The sequence below is a fragment of the Numida meleagris genome, chromosome 3 (assembly GCF_002078875.1).
Source record: "Numida meleagris isolate 19003 breed g44 Domestic line chromosome 3, NumMel1.0, whole genome shotgun sequence".
Classification (NCBI taxonomy): Eukaryota; Metazoa; Chordata; class Aves; order Galliformes; family Numididae; genus Numida; species Numida meleagris.
In genome coordinates, this window is record NC_034411.1 from 18,294,734 (window position 1) to 18,308,300 (window position 13,567).

Below are 13,567 nucleotides of genomic sequence, written 5' to 3' on the forward strand. Positions count from 1 at the left end.
GTGAAGGAAGCAAATGGATTTCATGCCAAGTAAATGGTTAAAGCAGAGGAAACTTGCGTATAAGACTTCAGTAGTAATGTAGTAATGCATGTTAGGGGTTTGCCTACTTAAGTCTGTTTCTACATAGAAGATCAAGTAATGGCATTCTGAAATGTAAACCTTTGTTTAATTTGCAAATGGGCAGGACAAGAGTTGCAGGCATAACAAATTAGGGAAGAGTGGGTCGACAGCACTGTTAAAGTCATGACTGGTAACCACACTGAGACAGCCCAGACACTGAGAGCATTTATATATTAAAACTGCATTCAAGGAAACATTTTCTGATCGAAAGGAAAAGATAAGAGATTATTTGCATAATTTTGTTCTGCTATCTATGACATTTAATTGTGGTTTACAATAAAAATAAGAGGCCAGATTTGATCTCTAAATGGAAGCAACTCCAAGGATCTGGCTTTTAATTTACAAATAATATATCTGAAGATAAATGCCCATGCATAAAGTTATTCATTGATTTCATGGGTTACTGTTTATTCATACTTCTACACTTTCTTTCACTTTCCACATATACAAAGACGGAAGTTTTGCAGACAAAACCAAAAATACAGTCTCTCAAGTCAGACTTCTTCTACCACTGTGTTACTGAAATTTCTAATCATCATCTCATGACAATAGTTTCAAGGGATTTATGAAAAAGTAGCAAAGAATACACTTTTCTGTAATTTACTATTTCCTGTAATTCATCATACAATTTTTTCCCCAAATCGCTTTGACTTTTTTTCAGGAGTATCATATATCACAGCCCTACTGCTTGAGACCCTTTTTTTCGACTGATACTCTCCTGCCTTTGTGCATTGCTTATTAATTACTCTTTCATGGCAAAGGCAGCTGTAAAACTAAAAGGCAAAACGTGAGATAGGATAAGATAGGTGACCAGAAGGCTGCCTCTGCAGGGCTTAGTTTGGTTCCTCCCTACACCCACCTCCCCCCCAGGAAAAAAAAAGATTTAGTTACTCTCAAAGTTTTAGGAATTCTATAGTCTGCACTGCAGAGAAAGTCAGACTAGATGCCTCCAAACAGACTGAAGGCAGTATTCCAGAGAGCCTGGATTCCTACCTGTGGGTTTTGATGTGCAGTGTTATTACCTTCATAACACTAAGCCACTTGAACACAAGGAGGGGGAAATGCAGATTAGGATGCAATGCTTACAACATATCTTTGTATGTAACACATTTACGTGCACATGGAATCATCTTTCAGTATTCCTGGCAATTATTTGAGGAACATCCGTATTCTCAGTATTCTTCCTACATGACAGAAAATGATCAAATAAGAAGATAGCTGCGAGCTGCAAACTGCATTCAGTTTCCAGCACTCACACAGCCTTCCTGTATGACCGTGGGTACATCACATAAGCTTTTTAACACTCAGTTCCTCATCTGTACTTTGAATATATCAAAAAATGAAATAATTTTTTTTCTCTCCCTGACAAAAATGTCTCTAATGTCACACCTGCCGAGTACATCCTGGTCCACAGCATATTCATTAATGATCTCTTGGTGAATCACACATTAAGTCAGGCTGAGTAACCAGACCTCATTCACAAAAATTTTTAGCATTTTGCGTGCGCCAACGAGGAACTGATTTAGTCCTAAGCTCCCAGTCAGTGGGCCTAAGTATTCATGGTAGGTGGTGGAAACCTGATGAAGGTTTCACAGCCATTTTCCTGGTTTTATAGAAAGGAAATGACTCTTTATTAAAGCAATTCTAGGAAAGAGGAAGTGTTGTCAGGCATGTACTAATTGCACAGCTAGTCAGATAAATGTGAGGGACCAAGAATGCAGTGAGCAGTATTCTGCTGGGTGAGCAAGCACTATTACAGAAACGATGGCAGAAGCCCTCATCCAGCTTTACAGCTTCTGAGAAGTGTATTTATAAACTATTTTGAAGCTGTGCCACACGAGGTCTTCTGCTTGCCAATTTTGAAATGTAGAGAATAAAACCCATAGCTGGAGGAGCAAAACAAATCTTCAGAGCCACGCCTTGCTGCCAGTCCTTTTGAGGAACAACGAGAATAGAAACAAAACTAGATAAGGTCTTGACTGAAGATGCTACTCGGAGTTGCTAGCAAGATTTCTGATTTGGTGAATGCCATGAAATAAACAGGAAAAACAAACCATTTCATTTCAAGTGCTGCTTGATCCTCTTTTCTGTATTTGAAAAGGCAAGAACCAATTTTTCTCTATATTTCATGTTTTCAGGCATTCTAATTTCTCTGGCTTGAAACTGGCTCATCTCCAGGATTATGTGACCAATGTACTATAAGCAGTTTTTCCTTTCTATTTAATTTGTGGAATTGCCTGGAGGGAGATCATTGTTTCCCCACAATTACTTTGTGTTTTATTTATTCTCTGAGCTGACTGTGAAGGTCCAAAATTTGTCTTGTGGTGCTGAGCTGAGACCAGTCATGGAAGTCACACTGCAAGAAGTGAGGGGCAGGTCCTGAAAGGGAAACCTGCTGGGAGCCAAGAGCATCTCAGAGAATTTTTTTTTCCCACACTAACATAGCTTCCCACAATTACATGACTGATTATATGGCGTTAATCCGGTTGCACAGTCTTGATCTTCACAACCTCATCCTACTGTTGTGCATAGCGTCCAAACCATCTCAGATGACCAGTGGTATTTACCATACATGCTTAACTTAAGTAGCACCTGGCACTATATTTATTTTCTACATCTGTTAAAAAATAGTAATAACCTATGCTTATGTAGTTGTCCTCCCTTTGGCAGCATAAATCATCAATGACATATGTCATATAAGTGACTGAATTTCAAAAGGATTCATTTCAAGTGCACCCTGGCGCCCTTCCTTCAGGATTGTCTCCCTTCTTCCCAAGGGTGTCCTCTTCTGTTACGCTTTTAAGTTTTGTTGCCTATAAAGGAGCCTTATCCACTTCTTGGTGCAACAAATTACATGTCCAGCACATCTGTGAATGCAGATATCTCAACTTTGTGTTCAGCCAAAACCTGTGAGAGTCTCTAGCACAAAGGAGCTCCTGGGAACAATATTCTGCTGTCAGAACGGCATGCCATACCTAGGGAGACAGATCTGACTTATTGCACTGAAAGACAGGTAATTGTCTGCACCCGAAACGTCCCTGAAGGCCTTGGAGAAGCATCTTGCTAAGTCGTAAAGAGCATTTGATATTCTGTGAGCATGTGAGAGCTTAAAAATAAAAATACCAGACATTTTTGCTTTTTGCATGTCCTTGGAACTTCAAGGAGTAAACAGATTCATTTTCTTTCATTTTGCATCTGATGGCTTTTAAACATAGTTAGGTTTAAATCTTTCCAACACTGATACCAATGGCAAAACTCCCTCTGACTTCCACAAGACAGAGATTTGGCCCCTAAGAATCAGTGTCTAGGGAGGATGCATTGAAATAAATGATGATTGTCAAAGCACATTGGAATTTAGAACACATTTGTTGCAAAGATAGAAGCTCGCTAGGGTATCTGATTGTCAGAGCCAATTTTATTTTGCTAACTGCACATATGCACATATTTGAACCTTGTCATGCGGCAAAGGGAAATACCTCATTAGATTTCACTTGGTTTTCTTCTGAGTTGTTTATGTTCTACAGTCAATACTGATATTTTTTTGTTCAATAAGTGAAATAGTGGAGTGGCCTGTTCTATCAGGAAATCAGAGTGCATTTATCCCTGGTAAAGACGAAGCTCTACATTGTAGGCTGAAGAAAGCCTGCAGTGTATATCTTTTTTTTTGAATAGTTAAAAGATTTATAGTGGTAAATGGACTCTTTTTCAGAGCCTTGATCATATTGTCTGTAGCAAAACAAATGTTACAAATAAAAACAAGAATAATCCAAGAGCATTTTTATGTTCTGTATTTTCAATTATGATTTTAAGAGAAATGAATCACTTGTAGTTTTTTTCATTTGGAAACAGTTTTACTTCTCTTTTCCCCACTGGACATATAATTTTGATTTATAAACACAGCAATCTGTAGCAAAGGGAAGTTTTAAGCACAGCACATATGCCTGCTGAGGCCCAGTTTTATTTTGCTTAGAACCTTTTATTTTTATTTTTTACATTTTCAGACCTATTTTAGCTATATACTTTAAAGATGAAAAACATGCTTGCAGATGACATACTTTGCCCATTTCAAATTCACACAGGCCTAAGGTTTCATCTTGCACCCAAGGCCTCATTTTATAAACACGGCGAAGAGTTCTTCCAGTTAAAATGTGCTTTTAACTGGGATAAACCTGTCTCCCCATGTTAAGACTTATAAATCTTCTCTGCAGTGCTATTTACAATCCAGCTACTGCATGCTTACTTTATTGACTATGAGTGAATAAATCAGTTTTCCACATCACCCCATTCTCTTTGCTGATGTTTTGATTTGGTGTCTATCCAAAAGTCTCTGATCACAGACACATGATTATAAAGCCATCCCTTGCACTGAAAACTATTTAAGAAACAAGCAATGGAATTAACTTCTTTCAGATATTGTTTTACCCTGCTCACTTGAACTTGGGGATATACATTTTTCACAGGGCTCAGTTCTGCTGGGAAGAGCACTCTGATAAGACTGCAGAAGCCAAGAAATGAAACAAGGATTTTTTTTTATGCCATTCACAACTTGGCTTGAGTTTCTGCAACACAGAATCTATGTCTTTAACTGAACTGGGGTTCTCTGAGTGGATGCAGGTGTCTCTATTCTTTAACATTTTTAAATCCTTTAGAAGAGTTTTGTAGGTTTGTTTTGATAAATTTGCCATGTCGGGGGTAGGGGGTGTCATTGTTTGTTCATTTTGTGCAGAGTTTTGTTTTGTTTTGTATTGCACCATTCTAATGGAATATTGCAAAACTTCAAGAGGAAAGAGAACACCATTCCCTAAGCATCTAGGAAATCCAGAAAAGTATTTTTCATTCACAGTTTATGCTAAAATTTTGAAAACATCCTGTGAAAGACTCTGGGAGATCCCTAGGAGTTCTTGGAAACTTTTTCTATAGTAGGATCAAAGACTAGTATAAGTCTCAGCAAGAGCATCTATCATGCTTTTCTGCCCATTCTCTTCGGGAGAAGGGAGGGGACTGATGTGAGCATTTCTAGATCAGGACTTACTCTTTCCCTTTGAATCCTGGGTGGAATTTGAAAGCAAGAGGAGCCTACAGATTGTATGCAGCCTCTGGTGATGAAAACAACACTAGGACCAACCTTACAAGGTATTCGATCTCACAGAAGAAGAGCCCCTGGGAGCTGAGCATGATGGAATTCAAACCCCATATGAAGTCTTTGCTCAGTTTCAAAGCTGAAATCCAAATCTTGCCCTGTAGCTCATCCAGAGGTGAAAGGCCACTGTAGTGCAACGTTTGGTGATTCCTCTTGCAGGACAAGTATAGCACAGTTTGCAAATTAAGCCTTATCTAAGCATGTTGCAATCAGAACAGGAGAAATGTCCTTTTAATTTTACAGAATATGACACAGCAGGAGCAAATTTGCAATATGCAGAGGTCAGTACACGAGCTTTCTTGGAAGATCCTGTTGTCATTACCCTTGACTGCACTGAGACTTGCAGTATTGTCTACTCCAAACATGTATTTTTGTTTATACTCACCTAAAGTATATGCACATTAAAAGGCTGCATTGCATTTCCTGAAATCAAATTTCTACATTTCATTATCTGGAATAGAGAAGTACCATGCTTGCCCACATGATTGCTTGTCTTCTTTCAAGAGAATTGTATTTTGAGTGCTTAGTATTCGGTCATGATAGGCATGCCTGGCAATTGTAAATCAAGTACACTGAGTCCTGCCTAACATACTTGGAAAAGAGATCAGCGTCTGTCTCACTCACTGAAAGTCCAGGTAATACTTAAGTGCACGTGGCTTGTTCAGGTCTCAGTGGTAGCAGTTAATTTGTCAAGGAATTGGACTGATTTTGTAATTTAATTTCAAGGAAAGAGACATTTAAGAATAACACAGGATTGTTATTTGAGTGTCACTCAAATCAGTGACACTGGGGGGGTTTAATGCTTTCTATCTCTGTTATTTCTTTTCTTTCCCTGCTCTGGAATCAAACACGGAAGAGAGATTCTGTTGGGATATTGTGCGATCAGATCCTTGTTAAGGGCTATGTCTTCCTTCTGTGGTTTGACTGCTACCCATATAACTCTAACCCTTTTCCTGAATTGCCTCAGATAGGAGCACAGTTGCGCTAGGTTCTCGCTATGTAATTTGGTGGTGGTTTAGTCAAAAGAGAAGTGAGGACAATTTTGCTCACTGAAGATCTCAGTTGTCCTCTTTCTCCATAAGTTTTGTAGCAGAGTGACGAGGCAGTAGCAAAAGTCATAAATCTGGGCCTCTGATTTGTATTTAGTGTTTTCCCGTAACAGACATCGACAGACAACACAAAAGCACCATTAACAGAGCTTAAAAAAAGCAAAAAATCCAAGCAGAAGAAAGTCCAGCAGTTGTCCCTTGTAGAGAAAAATGGGAAAATTTATTCTTTTGAGGCAAATTATCTCTCTGGGACTATTTCAAATGGGAAAAATTACCAAGATAGTTGAACATTAAAATCCCAAAAAGTAGCAAAAGACAAAACATTGGCTTAAACACTTCCTAAAAATAAAGAGTTAGACTTTGTCCTGGAAAACACTGACAATAGCATGTGACTTACCACAGAGATGAGGAGAAACAACACAGAAAGATAGTAAAGATAGAAAAAGAATGATGATATCACAAGTGAAAAAACAGCTACAAGGAAAGCTGAAGACAAATGGTAAGGGAGCAACAGTAACAGATGTTTTCCCTTAAGATCATAAACGAAAACAGGAACCCTGATGCACAGGAGCTTTTCCTTAGAAATACATCTATATCAGACCATGAAGCAGTAGTGAAAGGAAAATAGAGCAATCTCCTTTTTGAAATGAGAATTTGGACAAATACTTGGGTAATGAGCTGTTGTGTCATGGGCAACACTGACATCTCTTCCCACCAAAAGATGCTGGGATCTGTGTGCACAACTGGCTGCCCAAAAGCAAGGCAACTTGCACAAGTTCTGGATGTGAGGTTTTTCTTGCACCGTGCTGTGATTAGCGATGTGAAGAAAAGAGAAGGGAGGACAGCAGCACTGATGTCTCTCTCTGACACATGTAACTGGCATGATGAAGGACCTCAAGGGACTTCAGTTCTCACACAGAGCATCAGTTTCCATATGCCCATGATGCGGTTTTCCTGAGCATGTTGTGATGCTTGTAATGTTTTGGCATGGTTTATGTGCAGACAAGTTAATGCACCCACAGGCCATCCCGAGATGGCTTCAATTTGAGATCCCTGCAATTTTTGTTTTCACTGTGGAGTATCTTGCCAAGTGCACCACCATTCCCCCCTAATGGGGCAAAGCTTATCAGACAAGGAGGGCCAAATAGCAAGTCCTCTGAAATCAGCCTCCTTCAGCCCTGTAATAAATTAGAGACAAGCTAAAACTTCCTCTACCCCCCTCCAAGTGCTGGAGTGAAAGCTGCACTCAAATGCTGGAATTATCTCGCCCTAGAGCATCCACAACACATGGATCTCTGCTTTTTATTTTTTTCCCTAGAACATCCACATTTGATCTCTGCTCAGGAAAATTACAGTGAAAAGTGCTTTCTCAGACCAACTCCTTTTTACTGACATTATCAGTTTGGAATATTCACAGGGCTATTGGGTATCCGGAAGAGGGATGGCTGGGGTTGGACTGCACCATTCAAGCCTAATCCAAACACCTCCCCAGATTTAGCTCAACCTATCAGGAAAGGTAATTTAGCACCTGGGAAAGATAGGGTTTGGAGCCTGCATTTGGCAGGCAGGCCAGCCACCTCAGAATGGACCTTCCAGATGCGATACTCTGTCACAAAAAAAGTTCAGGGAGGTGTTAAGTGCAAAAGCATTCCTGTACCTATCACACACACACACACACACACACACACACACACACACACACAAAAAAAAAAAAAAGATTCCCACTTTTGCCAGCAAATAATATTTTTCTGTGTATTTTTTTCAAAATGCTGTTTGCATAAATTTTTAAAGAAAGAAGGAAAAAGGTGAAAAGTTGTACCGTGGTTTTTCAGAGTTCTGATAGACATGGCATGTGTGCAGAAGAGCTCTGGAAACCATCTGTTTGCTCTGGCCATCCAGTGCATGCTTTGCTGGGCTATAGGCACACCTGCTGAGCAGAGGAGGCTAACAGAGCTCTGCACTATGCAGCCTGGCTGGCTGTCAATTGAAGCGAGGGTATGTGTGCGTGTGTCTTGAACAGCAGAAGAGACAGCGGACACAATGTTTAATGGTCCTAAGGTCCTTAGGAGCTCGTGCTGCATTTTTCAAAGTAACTCCTTTTTGGGGATTCAGCAATGTCATGACAATACTTTACCAGGATACCACGCCTCATCCAGAACTCTCTACCTATGTTTGAGTGCTTGAGCTGAGAGTTTGTGCTGCTCCTGTGGTGTAACTCTAACCTCAGAAAGCCCTATCATGGTCACCATGGCCAGACATCAAGCGCAGACAGCTTGTAAAGGGGTGGGCGGTAAATTGTTACGTTGCTGTAATTCCAGGGTGTGTGCCAGCCCATAGGCTCCTGGTTTGGTTCTGCATTGTATGCATTTTTTAGCAGGACTCCTAATTTACTTGGGTAGCTTTGTTTTCTTCCTATCTGGGAGGAAAAGAAAAGAGAGAGAGAAACGGAATGCTTACAGTTTAAATCAACAGGAGAGCTGGCCATGAGCAGATTTGTGAAATATTATAGTGCTGTTATTGTGGGTTTCCAATTGCAGAACTAGGAATAAAACTGACACAAGATATAATCAAAAAAGAAGTAAGGGACTGGAAAAGAAATAATGCTAGTCAACATTGTTTTATGAACAATCAGTCTCCTTGGATAGATCTGATTTCGTTCTCTGGTGAGATTATAAACTTGGTTGATAAAAGTGGCTGCATAAATATAACAGACATTTTAAAGCTTTTGACAACTATTACATGGCATGCAGAATTTTGGAAACTGCACACTATAATACTGCATGTGAAGTACTGAATGGAATAAAGAGGCAGCTAAGAATTAGGGTCCAGGAAGCAACGATCAACAAATGGGTATGGCCAGAGAGGCTCTGCAGTGAGCAGGGCCAGGTTCTCAGACTGCTCACCTTCTTCATCATTGATCCAGAAGTACACATAGAAGTCAAGCAGCCTGCATTTGTAATGGTGGAGTACTTAAATATTGGGGAAACTTGGACAAGAATTGATTGATTCTCCATTTTACATCTTTGAATGAAAGATGGTGTGATAACCTGGAAGAGATGGTCTGGGCAACACAAATTATGCTTACAGAAGAGTTATGGAGCTCTTCGCAAAGGTAGCTGGAAATGTTTTGTTCTTCTTAACATGAAGGAGGGGAATGAATTCCAGGAAGTCATCATCCCTTCTCGTTTCAAACTAATCTAGGAACTGGAAAAGGAGCAGCAAATAAGAAAATACTGCAAAGAATGATCCAGTGTGCTAAAGTCTGCCAAAAGGTTTAAATTAACCTTAATTTGCTTTGCCATTCTACTTTTTAAATGTATCTGGTTCATTTAGAAGCCATAAATAAAAGCTGTCCTCTGCAGACTATTCAGATTTCATTTAGGGGGAAAAAAAAAAAAAGGAGAAGAAAAGCAAACATTATTATATAGTTTACTCGAGTACTAAAGCATCGCTTAGTTTTTGTAAACAGACTAGTCAGACTTCTAGTTTTCCTTTGCGTATTATTTTTTCGTATGTTCCAGCAGACCATGGAAAATATTGTCAACCTGACTGTTATCTGGAGTGAGCTCTTTTCTTGGCAAGGATGCTCTCAAGCCCTCTTTTGGTTAGTCAGGAGAAATAAATGGCTGACAGCAGAAATCTGTGTTTCAGAAAAAAAACCTAGCCAGATGTGCATATAGTCCACTGCGTATTTGCAAACAGTATCACTTATTCTGCCCCAAACCCGTTAGCCCACAATGAGAATTAAATTCTCCATTGAATATTTCCAAATTAATCGTCTGGGAGAGACATGGAAAAGACCTGCTAGTCTGAGGGATAAACTAGAAAGAACGCAGATTGGTTTGGGCTTGGGTTTGACTCTTAGAGTTATTCTACCTTAAATCCAAATTTCCGAAGTTCAAACACCAATAGCATTTGAAAACCAGTCTGCAAAAATAATGGCTCGCTTGCCGTTAGTACATCATAGTACTGATGATCCCAGTTAAAATTGTAGGAAATGTCTTCCCAGTACCTTTATTAGTTAAAATATATTGCCTCCATCCCCTGCAATGCCTGAAATTCCAATCTAACACATAGAAATCATATATTAAATGATTTATACCATATAATATCTCATTTTCCAGTTAGCATTAATATTTGTCTCCAGACATCTGTCATAAAATAGAATTGGCCTTCTTTGGTAACCATAGCATTCATAATATGAATATATATTACAAGGCATATGACCAAAAAGAAGGAATTTAACTAGGTTTCTCATAGCAGTGGTGATACGGAAAAACTCAGTGCAATATGAGTGCAATAAAATATTTTCACCCATGGTGACTCTTTTAAACATAACTTTTGAAATGAGATTTTGGAAATTAGACAGCAAGTGAATATTTAGGTTGTATCTTTCCAGTGTCACGTTGTAGTTCTAACTAAAATATCTACTTGTTTTGCCCCATTTTGTCCACTGTCTTAAAAACTTGAAGCACAGCAGTCTCTTTTAGATGATCAGCATGTACAAGTGAGATGAAATAATCAAATCTTCTAAATATCAGGTTTTGCCTCCAGTGTTTTGCAGTAAGCAAATTTCTTGGTTTTATATATATCTTTTAAGAAACACTTTTATGCGGATTTTTGTTTTAACAGTTTTGGAAAACCTGTGACCTTGAGCTTCTTTCACTGTTTTTATTTCAAACTAAATGAGAAGTTGTTTTGTTTTGTTGCTGTGTTGTTTTGTTTTGTTTTGAGGGATGAGAGCAAGAGACACCCTGTGTTTTTATTTTAAGGTTGTGAAAGGTCGCTCTTATGGGGGAAGATAAACCGCATCATTGTGAAAATTGGTGAGAATAATAGGAGCATAAACCAGTGTGAAAGAGAGCTGACTACTTCCACCAGACATAAAGGGAAATAGAAGAGTAAACCAAAGACAACAATTTCAAGAATGAAAACAGGTTGTTGTTTTTTTTTTTTCCAAGAAAGTTATTTCTTTTCCTGAAACTATTTTCATTCCTCATTTCTGGAGCAGAAATACTCATTTTGTAGTCCTTGATGCCAGTGCAATATGGATTAAATTTAATTAATTAGTTAATATACCTCTTTGATATTAATTCAGGACATTCAGTGTAATTTTGACTAGATTTTGTTATTTTAAGCCAAAAGCAGGAGAACAGGAAAGAAGACCAAAATAATTACAGATGGCTGAAAAGGAGCTGTAGAAAAAGCTCACTTTGCAGCTTAAAATTTACACTGAGGAGACTGTACTTTAGACAAATGTTTAATGAGGAGGATAAAACGAGTCCTGATGTCTATGTAATATGGCACAGAGGTTATTCAAATCTGAGGCAACACAGACTGCCTCAGGTGCTGTGCAATACCTCCAAAGACTGAACAAACTCACTTTGCTCAGCAGACTGACCTCACATCCCCTTGCCAAGGCCCATGGCACCCTTGCACCAGCCTGCAGTCACTCTTAGAGCCAAATCTTCCCTTGCCAACCACAGCCTAAGATCTGCCTTGTTTCTGCTTTCCCTCTCACATCCCTATGAGCTAACCACATGCCCTTGCTACTGCTGTCCTATAACTGCCTTTAAAAGAAAACAAAAAAGGAGAAAAAAGATCAGAAATCCCCTAACTAATTTTATCAGCTAGAGAGCTGGCAAGCAGAAGTGTATGTGTTGTAGAACTGAAACAGGTGTGGTTTGAGCACTCTCCACATTTGATGTCGGCAAAAATATGTACAGAGGGCATTAATTCCTCTACACTGATAGTGGGGTCTTGGAGTCTGTTATCTGAAATAAAAATTCTTGGCAGAATTCCTTACATGCTCAAATGGCCTAGTACAACTGATAATTATGTTTTTTCCTTTTCTTTTTAGTATGAATCTTTTCTAAACTCACCAGTTTGTGTATTAATTTTACTGAAGGATTTTTTGTGCTCAGTACAAGTGAAAATATCTCTGCTCCTCTTTTGAACAGAGGGTTGTGTCTCATGGCTGTCTCTCAAACAAATATCCCACTGACGAGATGGCATTTCTGCCTTTGTGTGTGCCTGTGTGCTTGTGTGCCTGCTTGTGTGTATGGCACAGCCAGATTTGGTGTGCTTCCACAGTAAGTGGACCCATGGTCACCAGCATCTCTCCTTAAATGGAAGAAACCCTATAAAGCCACCTGTTGGGGTCAGAGGTGACTGATAAGGCTTGGTAGGCAAACCAGGCAATACCATATCACATTGGCTATGAAGGTAGATTTAGATTAGATTTTAGGAGGGAATTCTTCACTATGAGGCAGAGAAGTACTGAACCAGCATTCCCAGAGAAGCTGTGGATGTCCCATCCCTGGAGGTGTTCAATGCCATGTTGGATGGGGGCCTGGGCAGCCTGATCTGGTGGGTGGTGTCTCTCCCCACTGCGAGGGGGTTGGAACTAGATGATCTTTAGGGTTCCTGCCAGCCCAAACCATTCTGATTCTTGTTGCTTTCAACAGAGGCTGTAGGAAACATGGGTTTGTGTCTCACCCAGGTGAGGAGAGCACTCAGTTGGAGGTCCCCTATTCTGAGTGAGTGCTCTGCACACGAGCCCATCTGGATATAGGAGAAGGACACTTGTTTTGACTGCATTTTAGAAGAAGAAAAGATGCTCCATTTCTCATCGGAAAGACAAGCTTTGCTGCTGGGTTTCAGAAACCAACTGCCAAGTGGACAGACGGCCTCTGTGCCATGCCAAATGAGAGATCAGGGTTTCTGCTGTACAGTCTGTGATCTGTGTGTGGCCTCTCACCAAAAGCTGAGGCTCTGGGCTCACAGAAACCAGTCAAAAGCAGCAGGATGTTCATAGATTTACAGATACTCAAGAAACAGAGTTCTTCAGACCTAAACTATGTTTCAGTGGTTTCTTCCTGTTACATTTTTCTGTAAAGAGAAATAGTACAACAGCAGTAAATTATCTTTGGGGTTTGGGTTTTAGGGTTTTTTTTCCTATTTCTTTGGTTTTTCTTCTGTAAATAAGACCATATATTTTAAGTAGTCAAATGAAAATTTATACTCTATATAATATTTATTCCAATCTGAGGCCTAAATATTTGAGACATAGATTTTGTACCTCAATACATGTCATGACTGTATCTGCTTTACAAACATTGCACTTTCATCCTATCCAAGATCAAACTGCTTAGCTCATTTCTGGAGTTCCTGAAATCCACACAGTACAGCTCTAATTTTGAAGCAGTATCATTTGTTGTTACTTAGGTTTTACCTAAGGTGTTGAAAACTTCTTAAC